The sequence below is a fragment of the Hemibagrus wyckioides genome, linkage group LG22, assembly GCF_019097595.1.
Source record: "Hemibagrus wyckioides isolate EC202008001 linkage group LG22, SWU_Hwy_1.0, whole genome shotgun sequence".
In the NCBI taxonomy this organism is placed as follows: Eukaryota; Metazoa; Chordata; class Actinopteri; order Siluriformes; family Bagridae; genus Hemibagrus; species Hemibagrus wyckioides.
The window spans coordinates 12,574,776-12,580,775 of NC_080731.1; the positions used below are offsets into that span (position 1 = coordinate 12,574,776).

At 41.3% G+C, this 6,000-nt stretch overlaps 1 protein-coding gene across 1 annotated transcript in view; it reads right to left on the reverse strand.

Annotated features, from left to right (window-relative positions):
* Positions 1-5,152, reverse strand: part of setbp1 (SET binding protein 1) — a 52,701-nt gene extending 47,549 nt beyond the window's left edge. Inside the window, exon 1 of the mRNA XM_058375123.1 lies at positions 4,470-5,152. The gene's annotated coding sequence lies outside the window, so the exon portion shown is untranslated. The remainder of the gene's footprint in view (positions 1-4,469) is intronic.
* Positions 5,153-6,000: the final 848 nt, after the last annotated feature.

The following is a 6,000-nucleotide window of genomic DNA, read 5'->3' on the forward strand; positions in this document are numbered from 1 at the left end:
GGCTGATTAAGTAAGCAGACTAACAGTGTTTGCTCCTCCCTGGGCCTGGCTATCACACATACTGTGAGTGTGAAGAGACTCCATCCAGTAACTCAGCCCCTTTTAAGGCGATGAACAGAGCATACTGAGACAGCCTCGCAAAAAAAGCAGCCCTGCCAAAAAGTCGACATGTTCACACTTTGCTCCAGTGCAGTAATAAATACTGGGGAAACCTTCGAGGTGTAACACCATCTCCTTTGAACACAGGATGCCAAAGGAAGCAGTTTCCAAAGCCAAACACAAAATCACTATTTAAACCGTTTTGCTATTGCTTAGTGAAATGCTCACATTTCAGCAGCTGACAACACATATCCATGAAAACTGATAGCTATTAACAGGATGATATAACACAGGAAGCTCCCTTACAAACAGCAAGTCACGAATTCCATTCAGCACTTGTCTCATTACAGTCTATTCATCGCAAGCAGAATCAATGAGCCAGCGTTCGAACGCTTGTCAGCCACAAGCCCAGTGGCATATTCATAAGCTCTTAGAGGAGAACTTTCCAGAAAGAAGCTGTCTGGAGAACACGCAGCTCACCACCTAGGGAGAACTGACCGTTTTCCCCGTCTAGAAATCAGCTTCTCTGGAGTGGCAGGCTTGACAGCTCTCTCAGTGAAGCCAAACAAATGCCTGGAAGTCCTCCACTAAATACTCAATTCATCTCCCTTAGCCACAGTTGTTCAAGGCAGACCTCAATGGCCATAAAGGCAATGCGATACAGATGCAAAACTGTGGCTTAGGCCAGCTAAATACAGTATACAATGCGTCAGAGGTTGAAAAGTAACATATAATCCATCTCTGGTTGCATGACTGGATGACGTTGGTTGGGTTAGACATGGCTACCATATACCACTGTAACTGTCCATGATTACATCCTCACATTTTGGAAGCTTGGACAGACCCTAGCCAAGGACGAGGAAATGACGTACAGTCCAGTCTGGCAAATTGTCTTTATTTAGGGTGCTGGGAAGGAACCCTGAGTGCTGAATATGAATAACTGGAGCATTGCTCAAGCAAGCAAACTCAGCAAAAAACATCTGTCAACAAAAAATCTGAAAACAGCTGGGAAATCGTCCTAAAAGAAATCTCATCTGGCTCCAATGGGGAAAACACGGATAGCCATTCATTTAGCAAATATGGTTCACCGTCAAACCCGCATTTGTCTGGCTTTGTGGAATAAAACGATTTACAGACAAAGTGGTTAAAATATAAGAACCCTTTTTTTTTTTTCAATCAATGTGTCTGTTCAGCATAAGCACCTAATTACCCTGTAACAAATCCACTGATGCAGAACAATCCATATATCCTCTATACCTCCGGCAGTGCATGAATACCTGCATGTCATTATTTTTCTCTTGTGGTGCCATTATCTAATAGCCAGAGCCTTATTTTTCTTTGTGGTCTGCTTTTCTTTTAGCAGAATAACTAATGCATTATTGTTAAGCTAGATCTTTTTTTCATCTGATGAGACAGGAATTTCAACCACAGTGTGGAAAACAAAATGGCTCAAAAAAAAACAAAAAAAAACAGTCCTCTTCCCCCTCCTCCTCCGCGTCTCACTGCCAAAAGGTGTTCTTGCTCTGATAGTCTATTTGGAGTGGCTGCCAAAAATGAGATTTGTCCTTGGATATCTCCCGCTCTTCCTTTGTCTCTTGTCAGGACTTGGACGTCCTCCAGCGAAACTCATCCCAGCCAGGAAAGAGGGAGATCTATCCACATACATAAACATCACTTGGATTTGCTTTAGTCAAACAGTGCTGCATTCCTCTAGTGCAAATCAAAGACGCTATATGTGGAAGTAATGTCTTTTTAGCTTTGCTATTCAAGGGGTGGGGGGGCAGAACTCTAGGAGTTAGGAGTGAAATGCAATGCTACTATCTGCACCTGTTTAGTGCACCAAATAGCAGTATCTGTGTACAATTTTAAGTGGGCGGGGGCTAAACCGGAGATGTTTTCGATCCCTTTTCAGATTTTCATTTTAAATTAAATATGAATCCTACCATCAGAAAAGCCAGCACTGTCGGCATCGCCTGTGAATTCTGGCTCTGGCAGAACCAGAGATTTTTTTCTGGCAGACAACCTTAAAAAATGAATTGCACACTTCCTATTTATATTTATATTGGTTTAGAACATCATTCATTCTGAACAATACAGTCATATTTGGTTACATTGCTACTCGGGATCTTGTTGATATGAACTGGGTTTAATAAATGATCTCAGTAGTTCTTTTCACATACAGTCATGTGTAGGGGTTAACAGCCAACCCACTGCCAAATTATCACAGTGCACTCAACACACCTCTTCCTCAAACCCAGTGCTTTCAGAAATATGAGGGTCTCCATCACGTTCACTAATAGCCCCCACATGTCCCAGTCATGGTAAACCTTGCATGTGTACTGCAGAAAATCAGGTTGTCATGGCAACTAAAATTATGGCAAACAATGTAAATCATTCTCATGCATGCCTCAGTCCTGCCCCAGGCTAATACATAGCATTAGTCTCCATCTCCAAGACTATGGCAACCATAGCTTATAAAACTCCAGTTACTTGAACTGGATGAATCATCTCAGCAGGACTCTCACTGCTCTGGGGCGAACTGAGGGGCAAAAAAAACCTCCCTATCATTAACCACATGCTTAATTAACAATGTTCCCTGAACACTAGTGTAACTCACTGAGTGAATATTGAACCAGATGTTCATATACTGCCTCATATTTTACACAGCCTTTCTACTCCGGTAAACATATTCACTGCTTTAAAGAGAAATCTATTACAAGTATACATTAATGTATGCATAATAGATGTATTTTCTTCTGAAACCATTGCATTCTTTTGAACCATGTTATACAAGTGACCACTGGAAATATTATGTAACTGCTACATATACCCGATCTGATACTGACATCCCCTTACTGGAGTTAACTGTCTTCAAGCTTCTGTTGCTTCATTATGCGAAATGTCTAAAGCATGATGTTAGACTGTGTGGGTTAGGACAAGTTGTGCTGTGTGTTTACACGTGAGATCTGCGTCCTGTCAGGCAACCGAATAGAACATTGCAGCATAAAACACATTGATGGATCAGGGGAAAACACTCCGATTCCAGCATTTCAAGCTCAAACATTGATGCTGACACTCAATATCAGAATATTCCCATATATTTGTTGCTTTATATCAAACATAGATTACCTGACACTGCAACCTGAATATATGATCAGTTACTACTCACATGATCAAGAGTCACTATGAAGCAAAGCACTGCTCCCTGACTCCTCCCATTTTTAATCATTAGAATTAACCAAGAATTATAGTAACCAATCCAACAGCATATGTGGCATAGTGGTGCTGCATCACACCTCCTGGATCTCCGGGTTTAATCCTGACTTACTGCTGGCGCGTAGTTTCGCAGGTGTCCACACGGGATTCCTCCGGGTTCTCAGGTTTTCTCCCAGAGCCAGAAAACATGCATGTGCTTGGATTGGCTATGCTAAATTTCCCTTTGGTGTGAATGTGTATACAATTGTATATGCCTTGCAATTGGAATTCCATTCCAGTTGTGTTTCCAAAATCTACTATAACCCAGACCAAGATAAATATATATATACATCTTAAGTAATATATATATATATATATATATATATATATATTACTTAAGATGATTAATAAATGAATGAAATGTGTCCAAACCTGGTGTGATTACGACAGCCTAAAATGTCCCCATTTGCATTAACATTTATTAGCTATATGTAGAATCTTTTGTACACCTGGCTGTAGCTCCTCCCACTTTAGTATAATAAACAAAAATGGGCGGGGTTTTAAGAAAACCTACTGTTTTTTTGTTTAGTTTTTTTCCCCCAACAAAAAAAAAATCTAAATAGATGACATATAACTAAACAGATAACTTCTAATAATATCTTCCACGCCATTTCTAAACAAACCAAAACATGACTACAACTAGTTTGAGGAGGTCGATGTGAAAATTTAGCCCACACTGAGGCTTCTAGTGGAAATTACACTCGGTGTCGTATTTGCGCGCCTACGCGTAATGACAGTAAATTACGAAGAGATCCTGTGTGCAGCTTATAAACACTGGACCATGCCGCAAACCGTGTCCGTCTTCACCCGGGAACCGAGGCAAAGATCGTCGTGTATATATATATATATATTGCTCCACAGCATTTCCTAATTCCCTGTTACATATGAAACACGCTGTCCGAGTCCACAGCTCGTCCACAAGCCACACACACACACACACACACAGCTCGAGACTCTAGTCAAATGGCATTCTGCTTAAAACAACTTTTGTGCCAAATTTTTAGGCGCTTCGACTCTCGGACCGGATCGACGTCAATGAGACTCGATCACCGGCTCAGATTTTTTGGAGCTGTAAGTTAGTCTTGTGAGAAAGCGGTGCTCTGAAGGGAACTTACCCATTTCCGAAGCGCTCGGTCACGTCCTTAAAACCAAATCCATCCGGTGACATGAATGTGATCACCGATGACAACTTTGCAATCGGATAAAAAACGGTGTTTATCAGGGTAAAATGGCGTCAACCGAAATCTCCGACGTGCTCAAAAGCAACAAAAAAAAAAACACGACCGATGACCGATCGATGGAAAGGATTTAGAAATTGAAACGCGGATGCACCCAGAAATAAGAGACTGGAGCAGAAAACTGCACGAGCTGCAGGGTGGTTTTTTTTTTTTTTTTTACTGAAATGGATCGAGAGTTCAACTGCAGGGGAAAAAACACCACCGTCCTACTGCACTGCTTCTCTTCTCTCTCGAATCACACACTCGGGGGTGGATCGAGTGGATCCTTTTCCACTGCGGAGAAGAAGAAAAAAAACAAACGTAATATCCAAAGTCCCGCTCGGATAGCGCCAGGCCTGAATAACAGGCGTGCAAAAAAATATACAAATATCCAGGTTTTGGTATTTCCTCGGTTTTGATCTGAGTTCGATCGGACTTAGGTACGGCGTCTAGCTCCTCTGGACTCCATCTGTGTGTGTGCGTGAGTGTGTGTGTGTGTGTGCAGTCTGTGTGTGCGTGCGTGCGCGTGTGTATGTGTGTGTGTGTGTGCGTGTGCGTGTCGAGTCCCGCAGCAGGTTTTTTTTTCTGATAATGATCTTGCAGAAACACGCGCTGGGATTCTGTTTGAAGCGCGAATGCTCGCGCGCGCTGCTCAGTGGCGCCACTTCCTGTCCGCTTTGGAGCACAGCGTTAGCCTGATGCTAATGAAATTCTGTCGCTAATAAATAAAGCATTAATTAGCTGTTTTCACGACACAAATAAAAAATAACATCTACTCAGCTACAAGTTGTGAACGGCTTGTGAATTAATTAGCAAATATTATTCAACAAGATATCTTTTAATCTGGAGTAGTTTGTTTAGTTTGAGACAGCTAGCTAGTATCATTATCAGCTACACACACACACACACACACACACACACACACACATATATATATATATATATATATATATATATATATATATATATATATATATATATATATATATTCCACAGCCCTGTGTGAGCACTGAACTAAATTACAGCATAATAACACAGTCAATTAGTAGGCACTGTAACATTAGCCTCTATTCAATATCTACTTGTTATTATTGTTATACTTATAAGTGTCACCAGCACTATAAACGATTTTATTTGATTTGTTAAAGGGGGGTGCGTGGGAAGAGATAACAAGACATAAACACAAGCAAAGGCAGTCTCACTGCTCACTTATTACAAGCATTTGCTTTGTCGTTCTGCCCTTTCATAAGGAGGCTATAGTGCATAACATTTTATGGCTCCTTGCCTTGTTATTTCCATCCCTGGCACCAGGCCAGTATTGCAGTATTGTTAGAGGTGCCAAAGACGAACATAACAACAACAGACAGGCTGATGACTAAATGAAGCCTTTCTGAGTTGATTGAAGAATGGCGTTCCCCTTGAATGGCAA